The following is an 11,199-nucleotide window of genomic DNA, read 5'->3' on the forward strand; positions in this document are numbered from 1 at the left end:
ACCAATCGAGTGTCAAGCCACGGATCAAGTGTCGGTAATACCGAGAAGAGAATGAACCGTCGGATCACTACATATCATGACCGTCGGATTGTAAGTTACAAAATGTACAATAGTAAAGAAACACACTTTACCTAACTCTATACTAGACCAAGTTGTACTTAACTATTTCCTATGTGTCGGAATATCATGACATCCCCCCTTAAAAACAACTTGGGATAGGATTGAAGGATTTACAAATATGACACAATAGGAGAAGGAAGGAGGCACTAGAGCCTATCCCCCCTTAGTGACAACTTCTTGAACTCCAACCATAAATCGAAGTTTAGTGAACTTCGCCTCTGTGAGAGGCTTTGTGAAGATGTCTGCAACTTGATCATCTGTTGAACAATATTGCACTTCAAGAACATGGTCGTGAATGAGCTTTCTGATGAAGTGCATGTGCAATTCAATGTGTTTGTTGCGCTGATGTTGGACTGGATCTTTGCATAGCTGAATGGAACTTTGATTATCACACCAAAGTGTAGTTGGATGCTGCTGCTCAAAGCCAAACTCTGACAGGATCTGACGAAGCCACAAGGCTTCCTTACTAGCTTCTACGGCACCACGATACTCTGCTTCTGCTGATGAAAGAGAAATGGCACCTTGTTTCTTGCAAGCCCATGTAATAGGTCCTGAACCAAGAGTGAACACATAACCGCAGTAGACTTCCGATCATCAGGGTCACCAGCCCAATCGGAATCAGTGAAACCAACCAATAGAGGAGATGCTTCGGCACTGTAATGAATCCCAAACTGAACTGTACCTCAAACATAACGAAGTATTCTTTTAGCTGCTTTCCAATGACTTTCACGGGGGTTTTGCATGAACCGAGCAACAAGGCCAACAGCAAAGGAAAGGTCAGGACGAGTATGGGTTAGATACAAAAGTTTTCCTACAAATTGACGGTATAAGGTAGCATCAACTTCAGGAGAAGTACAAGTGACTGAAAGTTTGACTCCAGACTGAAAGGGAGAAGGGGCTGGCTTACAGTCTTCCATGTGAAAATGGCGTAGAATATCACAGGCATACTTGGACTGGGAAAGAGAAATACCCTCCTTGGATTGCAAGACTTGAAGACCGAGAAAATAGTGTAAGTGTCCTAAGTCTGTCATTTCAAATTTCCTTTTAAGGCTAGACTTCACATGGTTTATAAGGTTGGGATCACTACCAGTAAGGATAAGATCATCAACATAAAGAACAAGGATGATAAGAGAGTTGCCCACTTTCTTGGTGTAGACAGTATTGTCAGAATGACACCTAGAAAAGCCAGATTCTAAAAGAAAGCTATCCATTTTGGCATACCAAGCCCGAGGAGCTTGCTTGAGACCATAAATGGATTTCTTAAGTCGACATACAAGGCTGGAGTCTATTTGTATGAAGCCAATGGGTTGTTCCATATAGATTTCTTCATGCAAGTCCCCATGCAAGAAGGCAGATTTAACATCCATCTGATGGACTTCCCATTTGAAAGAGGCAGCAAGGGAAAGAACAAGGCGGATAGAGTTCATTTTGGCAACAGGGGAGAAGGTTTCAGTGTAGTCAATGCCTTCAACCTGTGAAAAACCTTTAGCAACAAGACGAGCTTTATGTTTATCAACTTTTCCATCTGGTCCATTTTTGGTTCTGTAAACCCATTTGCATCTAACAAGTTTTCGTCCCTTTGGTAGAGGAACAAGATCCCATGTATCATTTTCCAATAATGAATGATATTCTTCATTCATAGCTGCTTCCCAATCTGGATGGCCTGAAGCTTCTGCAAAGGTGTCAGGATCATAATTTACTGGAGCTTGAGCCAGTAAAGAAGAGGCTCTCTCGAACTGAGAACGTGTGCATCGCTGATCTGTAGGATCACCGGCAAGATCACCTGCTGCATCTCGAGTAGCACGAACCCATTTTGGAAGCTCAGGAGCTGAAGGAGGATCCTGAGATGGTGGGGGAGGATTGTCATCCTCACTTTCATCATCTGAAGAAGAAATGTTTTCAAAGGTAGAAGAGATAGGGAGAGGTGGCACATCCGCCGGACTAGGCTCGCAGGCTGATATATTTTCATCAAATTTTACATCTCTTCTAATGATAACATTTTTGGACTTAAATGGAATAAGTCTATAGCCTTTGACATCTTCAGAATATCCAACAAAAGTACATTTTTCACTCTTAGGTTCTAAAGCTTTATGCTTTTCATCTGGAATATGGGCCCACGCTTCACTTCCAAAAACACGAAAGTGACTTACATCTGGTTTGATTGAGCTCCATGCTTCTTCTGGAGTGATATTCTTTAAAGCCTTAGTAGGAGTGCGATTTATTATGTAATTTGCACAGTTAATTGCTTCTGCCCAAAAACTAAGACCAAGTCCTTTAGATTGTAGCATACAATTAGCCATTTCCTTTAAGGTGCGATTCTTCCTTTCAGCTACACCATTTTGTTGTGGAGTATATGGAACAGTATGTTGCATTTGAATTCCATTCTCAGTGCAATAGTTGATGAATGTGTTTTTAAAATATTCTCCGCCATTATCAGATCTTAACTTAAGAATTTGATGTCCAGATTGTTTTTCAACAAAGGCCTTGAAGGCCAAAAAAGTGTTAAATACTTCACTCTTGAGTTTTAAGAAGTATACCCAAGTGCCTCTAGAGAAATCATCAATGAAAGTTAAGAAATACTTGCAGCCAGAGAATGACACAACTCGAAGTGGACCACATAAATCACTATGCACAAGCTGTAAAGGGGCTGAGGCGTGCCAAGAGGCACGTTTTTCAAAACTGTCCCGATGATGTTTTCCGAGTACACATCCGGAACAAACACCATCTCTGCAAGATACCATAGGAAGACCTGTTACCATATTTTCTTTACATAGATGCTGAAGGGAGCGATAGTTTAAGTGACCAAATCGCTCATGCCAAAGTTTGCTCACTTCATCGTTATGAGCAACAAATACTGAGGGAAGATTTGATGACCCAAAGTTGTGAAACTTATACAACCTTGTAGAATCATCAGCAATGCCAGTAGCGAAAATTTGTTTAGGATCTCTTAAGTCCTTGATTACAACATCATGAGGTGAAAATTCAACGATTTTACCTTCACCTGAATGAGTTATCTAATATACAGATAAAAGGTTGCAGGATAAGGTTGGAACACATAATACATCATTAAACTGACCATTGTCTAGATGAACAGTTCCAGTCCCTACAACATTAACAGATCTATCATCACCAACATATATATTTTTGGTGTTACAATCATTTAAAGAAGAAAACATGGCTTTGTTTTTGGCCATGTGATAAGAAGCTCCAGAATCAATGAGCCACTCATGAGAATGAGAAGAAGAAGATACATTTAATGCATAGCCAGACCGAGATGCTTGACAACCACATGCAGAAAGTGCCATTCCTGAAGATGAAGTTGAAGTTGAAGATTGCCCCAAATGGATGTTATGCTTCTTCATTGTTGCTTCCAAGGCTTCCATCTTCTTAAAGCATTTTGATTCTAAGTGGCCATCTCGATTACAAAAATTGCAATGTCTATCAGTCTTCTTCCCTTTGTTTTTATTTGTCTTATCATTTTGTTGAAATGATTTTTCATTTTGGGGCTGAAATTGCTTAGGACCCTTGTTTGGTTTAGTACCATTCTTTTTAGGATATGACTTCTTAGGATTCTTTGAATTTGGTTGTTGTTGGGCGGCTAACGCTTTCTTGGAAGAGTTTCCAAGATTAAGAAGACCAAGGTGTAAGAGTTTTTCTTGTTCTCTTATTAAAGAATCACAAAAAGAGTCAAAGGAAGGGGACTTGTAGTCTATTCCTTGAGAAATGAAGGCTTCTCTTGTAGAATGGAAGGTGGAAACAAACACAGAGTAGGCTGGTCCCAACTTTGTAAGAATGGAATAGATAAGGTTACTATCTTCTTTCTTAACTTTAACACCTTCCAAGAGATATCTAAGGGTCTTGAACTTGGACAAGAAATCTTCAATGCAAGAAAAATTATTAGGGTCCAATGTAAGTAACTCATTTTCAAGTTGATGGGCTCTAAGTTCATTTTTAATCCCAAAAACTTTATTGATTTGTTTCATTGCTTCATCAGGAGTATCAAGTTCTGCAGTATGGAATCTAAGATCTGGAGAAATAGACATCCCTATCAATCCACGTGCTTGATCTTGCCTATTTTCCCATTTAGCAGCCTTATCTTCATCCTTCGGTTTCTTTTCTTGGCCTGAGGCTATTCTGTAGAGACCTTTACTTCTAAGTAAATCCTTAATGTAGGCCAACCATTGGAAGTAGTTGGTGCTGTCAAGGGTAACTTGGTATTGAATTTCCATTTCAACAGAAACTGAAGCTAAAGATGCTGAAACTAAATGTTCCAATGGATAGATCTCGAAAAATTAGGCTGGTTTAAAAAAAATGGCTCTGAAAACAGCTTCCGGATGAAGAAGATATGGCTTTTTGAAAAAAGTTGTTGAAGTTGCCGACGAGGTACGGGAATGTGCGGAAATGAAAAAGTCCGCCCCCACAAAATGGAGACTTGAACCCAAGACCTCTACTCTCTTAGAATAGCTTTGAACCAATTGAGCTATACAAAAAATTTGTGAGAGAGAGAGAGAGAGAGAGAGGGGGTTGATGCTTTGGGTTGCGTGCTTGCTTTGAGAAGACTCTTTTTCCCTACAAAACAAAAAACACAAAACCCAACACGGACATGCAAAGAAAACGAACCTTACGGCTTGAAGTTAGCTTTAGCCGAAAAACTAAATATTTTCAAAAATGAACCTTGCAGCTCAAAGTTAGCTTTGGCCGGAAACTAAATATTTTCCTCAATGTTTCTGATTTTCCGAGATCACCCTAAGGCGCAGGGAAAAGAGCATACGCATGAGAAAAATCCTTCCTTTCTGTTTCTGATTTGCCCAGATTGCATAGATTCGCAGGGCAAAGAGCATACGCAGAAATGAAAGATATAGATCCGGTAATAAAAAAGCTAAATAAACCGAAACCGAAATAAACAGAGAGAAAATAACAGTAAACTACAAATAAACATTGTATACCTCCAGATCTTAAAAATGACGCAGCTAGGGCTACCGGAAACCTTTTCGCGTGAAACGAAAGGGGTTCCTCACTGGAACAGATGCTCCCACCACAACAGAGCAGTCCTCTCGGCCCGAAAGCAGTCAGAAACAGCAGTCGGATGCAGTTCTACCGGCTTCAGAATTGGATCACCAACGGACGCGGCCCTCAAACAGCTCTGATACCATGTAGGAATTTACAGGGTAAGTTCCTCAGACAGAACACCAAAGGACACCGCTCACAACCAGATCGCAGATCAATACACCAGTATTTTTGACGTGGTTAAAACCCTCAAAGAGGGAAACAGTCCACGGCCTGAGCCAACGCGGCCACTTCAGGCAATTTATTAATAAAAGAATGAAAATTTACATATGTTTCTCTCATGCACGGATTACCCTACAAATGACCCTCCATGCGCTTTAAATAGAAATCATGGACCAATCGGGTGTCAAGCCACGGATCAAGTGTCGGTAATACCGAGGAGAGAATGAACTGTCGGATCACTACATATCGTGACCGTCAGATTGTAAGTTACAAAATGTACAACGGTAAAGAAACACACTTTACCTAACTCTATACTAGACCAAGTTGTACTTAACTATTTCCTATGTGTCGGAATATCCTAACACAAGTCACAGGTGAGTGTTGGTGGTCTGTTGGGCGCAACCTAACTTGGTCCAAGTTTTGGGTCAAAGACTTCGCATTTTGAGGTGCAGAGCTGATGAAGCTATATTCATCATGCGGTGTTTTAGGGGCTTTAGGGTGGGTCAAAGCCCCTTATTTTGTAATGGGTTTCAGGTATTAGTCATTGTTTTGTTGGATCCATGGTTTGTGGACCATCACTTTGGTCATGATGTAATGTATATAAGGAGATGCAATACTTTGTAATTGAATAAGGTTATCATAAGTGAATTGAATCTTTGTATTCATGTCTGTAGTCTGTATTTTTGGGAAAGGCTCAACAGTTGACTGTGCGTGTTAGGGTCCCACCCTAAACCCGTTATTTATGTCATGGGATCACGTCATAGTCAAGAGTCAATAAAGCCCGTATTAATATTTGTAAGTGGTTAAACTGCAATTAATGACGGGACCACAGTTAGTTGCAAATGGGCGGTAGTATTAGATAGATGGTATTAATAAAACCCATGGTATTGGCCCATGGTATCGCATGTATGAGTCATATATAAAGGATTGAGACTCCCTGCGAGGAGTATCGTGTCTTGTTTTGTAATCGAGCTCTGCTCTATTGGAGGTTGCCCCCTCGAAGAGGCCTGTGAACATTTCTCTCTGAGTAATAAAATCATTGCTATTCTGTGTTCTGGGTATATTTTCTTCGCATGTTCTATGTTCTGGGTATCTTTTCTTCGCATATTCTATGTTCAGTATTACTTTGCAGGTTAAGAGCATAACAAGTGGTATCAGAGCACTTTCCAGGGCTCGGTGGGATCTCCAAATTTTAGCAAATTTTTTTTTGGCTAGAGACGTGTCCCGGTGTCTTTAAACCACGGGATCTGTCGTTAAGCGCATAAACCTGCGGATTTGGGGAGGCATGCATGCAGGAAATACAACAGGTGGTCACGTCTGTTGGACTCCCTTGTAACCCCTGTGGGTACCCCTTCGAGTAGTAGCGCATTAGACAGAACCGCGCACGGACTGTCTTCCACGTACCCTCTGGGTATATAGGAAGCCCCCTAGCTCCCTTGGAACCTCGCCATAGATAAACCTTCGGCCGTCTTGTGGCTACAGTACACCGAGAACAACACTCGAAGAGATTACTCGCCCGTACGATAGGGTAGTCGGGTTGTACGGCTAAGGGAACAGTCGATCCTCCTTAGTTAGAGCCCTGAAACATTGGGCCGAGTACTACTGTCAGACCCTTATGTATATTGCGATCTGTAGCACCTGACACTCCTCAAGACCATAGTTCCCTTTCTATCGGGGGATCACACATCACCTATTCTAGATCAGCAAGTGCAGCAGTAGCCGACATCAGTCCCGCAACTCCATCAGATCAGCAGCAGCAGTTGTTCCACCATTCAGCTCAGATCCACCAGATCGGAGTAGTTGTGAAGGGTTCCTGTCCCTGGATATAATTTTCGCAGGACTTTTGGCGGCATTGACATTCTGAGGATTTGGCGACTGCAGTATTGATCAGGAAGGAGTAAAACTCCGTTAGGAGTTTTCCAAAAAAAAAAAAAAAGTCTGAGATCTTCCGGGGCGCTTATTGGTGACCTAGCCCATCAGAATCAGGACGACGAGCTGAGCAAGGTGGTCCCATTCAATTTCTTAGTAAAAAAATTTTAGGCGGTCCCAATTTTTCATCAGGTTGGTGTATGGTAGAAACTCGCACTCAAGCGATGGCCAATGAAAGGATAGACAAAATTGAAGACCATGTGAACTCCCTCCAAACTGCGGTGAAGAATATTGAACTTGAGCTTAAAGGAATAAGTCTCTAGATACATGATGCACTCCCAAAGGGCAAGGAGCCAGCCCATGAGGAGGTGTATAATGGCCATGAATACCATGAGGGTGAGTCTATCCACTCTCATCACGTCTGGCACACCCATCCACCACCCAGTCAGCGACCTCCCAAGTTGGATATGCATAAATTTGACGGTTCTCACACGTCCGCATGGCTAGCACAAATGGAGCAGTATTTCCAATTGAATCATATCATAGATGAGGGGACTAAGCTTATGGTGGGCACCATGTACTTGGACAATGAACGATGGCAATGGAAGGAATGGCATCAGCGTTGCAATGGACATTTTCAGAATTGGGCCCAATTTGCCAAAGCTCTTCGAAGTCACTTTGAACAGGAAGACTCTTTTTTGGGGCGTCTCACTAAGCTCCGACAGACGGGTACAGTGGAGGAATATATTACTGCTTTTGAAGCCTTAGCCTTCCGCACTAGGGGTCTCATAGATGAGTTCTACATGGAATGCTTTATCAGCGGTCTTAAAGAAGCCATCAAAGCTCAGGTTCTACTCCACCACCCTCCCACATGGACAGAGGCTTGCCAGGTAGCTCGTAAGGTGGAACGTGCATTAACAGCCCAATCCAGCCGCCCCAACTTCACCACTAAAGGTCGTCCCTCACAGGCTCCCAATACGACTCAGACACTTAAGATTCAAAAGGTGTCACCTGCGGAAATGGCCGAAAGAAGGAAGCAAGGACTATGTTACTACTGTGATGAAAAATATTCCCCGGGTCATAAATGCAAAGAGCCCAAGTTTTTTCAAATAGATGCCACTGACTACAGCTCCACCGAGGAAGATCCACCACTTGAGGAACCGGAGGCAATCGAAGAAGATAACCAAAAGGAGATTGTGTCTGATGAACCAATTATTTCGCTAAATGCATTGGCAGGAATTTCTTCCCCTCAAACTCTCAAAATCAAGGGTTTTCTTAAACATCGCCCAGTAGTAGTCTTGATTGATAGTGGAAGTACCCATAATTTCATCCATCAAAAGATCGCTGAAGCAGCACATTGTTTCGTCCGGGCAGTTTCTAACTTCCAAGTCCAGATTGCAGATGGGGGCACAATGAAATGTGAAGGTCGCTGTGAAAATGTCAAACTTCAAATGGGGGATTATCAATTGAAAACCCACATGTTTGCAATACACATGGGGGGTTGCGACATTGTCCTAGGCGCGGAATGGCTCCGCACTCTTGGGCCAATCACAATGGATTTCTAGGAGTTATATATGAGTTTTAAGCGGAACAACTCCACACATACCCTCCGTGGACTACAGGCGGGAGCCCCCTCTATCATCAGCTCGCATAGGATGGAAAAATTGTTAAAAAAGGGCCATCATGGAGTGGTAGCTCAATTTAATGCCATCCAGGTAGTCGACACCATGTCTCTGCCAATTCATCCTGAGATGCAACAGATTTTAAATAAACATTGGACGGTCTTTGACAAGCCTCATGAGCTTCCACCCTCGCGAGGGGAACATGATCATAGCATCACATTGGTTCCAGGGGCCCAACCCCCAAATGTGCGGCCATACAGATATCCGTTCACCCAAAAGAATGAAATAGAAAAAATCATCAAGGAATTGTTGGAAGCAGGCGTCATTCGTCCCAGCATTAGTCCTTATTCATCCCCAGTGGTCATGGTCCTCAAGAAAGATGGGGAGTGGCGGATGTGTCCCGACTTCAGGGCCCTCAATAAGTTAACAGTCAAAGATAAATTTCCCATCCCGGTGGTTGATGATTTGCTGGACGAACTCAATGGGGCTCAATTCTTCACTAAGTTGGAGCTTCGCTCAGGCTACCACCAAATTCGCATGAAGGAAGTCGACATTCCCAAGACGGCTTTCAGAACTCATGAAGGCCATTATGAGTTCCTGGTCATGCCATTTGGTCTCTGTAATGCCCCCTCTACTTTTCAGAGCCTTATGAATCACCTCCTCAAACCATATCTCAGAAAATTTGTCCTTGTCTTCTTCGATGACATCCTCATCTATAGTGGCACTTGGGCGGCACATCTTCAGCATGTAGATCTACTCTTGCAACTGCTCCGCACGCATAAATTATTTGTCAAGATGTCTAAGTGTTCGTTTGGCATGGAAGAAGTTGAGTATTTGGGCCACATTGTGGGGCGTGAAGGTGTCAAGGTGGACCCCAAAAAGATCCAGGCAATGCAAGAATGGCCTCAACCTAAGACCTTGAAAAGCTTGAGAGGATTTTTGGGTCTCACAGGCTATTATCGTAAATTTGTCTGCAACTATGGCCGCATAGCGAAGCCCCTAACGCAACTCCTAAAGAAAAATTCCTTCTTCTAGAACGAGGAAGCACAACAGGCATTTACCGCTCTCAAAACCGCCATGTGTTCCACTCCCGTCTTAGCACTACCGGACTTCACCAAATCATTTGTCATTGAATGTGATGCTTCGAGAACAAGTATTGGAGTGGTCTTAATGCAGGAAGGGCGACCATTGGCCTTCACCAGCCAACAACTAAGTGGGAGGAATCTGGGCCAATCTACCTATGAGAAGGAAATGATGGCCATCTTACATGCAGTCGAGACCTGGCGACCTTACTTGTTGGGGCGACGTTTCCAAATCCGCACAGATCATCACAGTAATAGAGTTTAGGCTTCTGTGATCCATATTAAGTTAGAGAAAGATTTCGGCGAAAATCACATGGAATGTCATTTGTCGACGCCTTTCGAACCAACCAGTGTGGTTCATCGTCAGGACAAGTTGAAGAAATAGATCCAGCTTAGCATGTTATATAGACCGAGCAGAGCCTCCAACGGCTAGTTTGACCAACCGCTAATATTGACCAAAGGACCAGGATCAAAATAATAGTTTATCAGTAAATAACCAAAAAATAAAGGTCAATTATTATTAAAAGAAAAATTAGTTGCAACGGACCGCTTAATAAAAATCACAAATTAAATAAATAAATAAATAGATATAAAAAACCTTGAAATAAATACACAAACAAATAAAAAAATAAAAATGAAATCAGATAATAATAATTAAAATAATAAAATAAATAACTCGATATGAATAAGAGTTAAAACGTGAATAAATAAAATTAAAAATAAATAAATAAAATAAAAAGAATAACAATAGTAAAAATAAAATAATAAAATAAGTAATAATAAATTAATTAATTAATTAATTACTAAAAATTAAAAATGAATAATAATAATAATAAAGATAAAACAATAATAAAGCACGAAAATTAATAAAAATGAAAATGAAATAAAAAAATTAAATAATAAATAAATAAAATTGGATAACTAAAAGAGGAATAAAATCTAACTGAATGAATAAAAATAAAAATAATAATAAAAATAAATAAATGACTAAAATAATAAATAAAATAAAATAAATAAATTAAACTAAATTAATAAAAATTAATAATAATAATAATATTAATACTAATAGTAATAATAATAATAAATAAAATAATTAAAAATTAAAAATTGATAATAATAATAATAATTGTTAAAAGTGAATAAAAATAATAACTATAATAACAAAACACGAAAAATAAAAAATGAAATCAAATTGAATAACTAAAAGGGGGGATAAAACATAACTGAATGAAATAACAATAATAATAAAATAAATAACTAAATAAATTAATAAAAAT

Source organism: Pinus tabuliformis, chromosome 8 (assembly GCF_031772625.1).
Source record: "Pinus tabuliformis cultivar Carrire ecotype Pingquan chromosome 8, CPIR1, whole genome shotgun sequence".
Lineage (NCBI taxonomy): Eukaryota > Viridiplantae > Streptophyta > Pinopsida > Pinales > Pinaceae > Pinus > Pinus tabuliformis.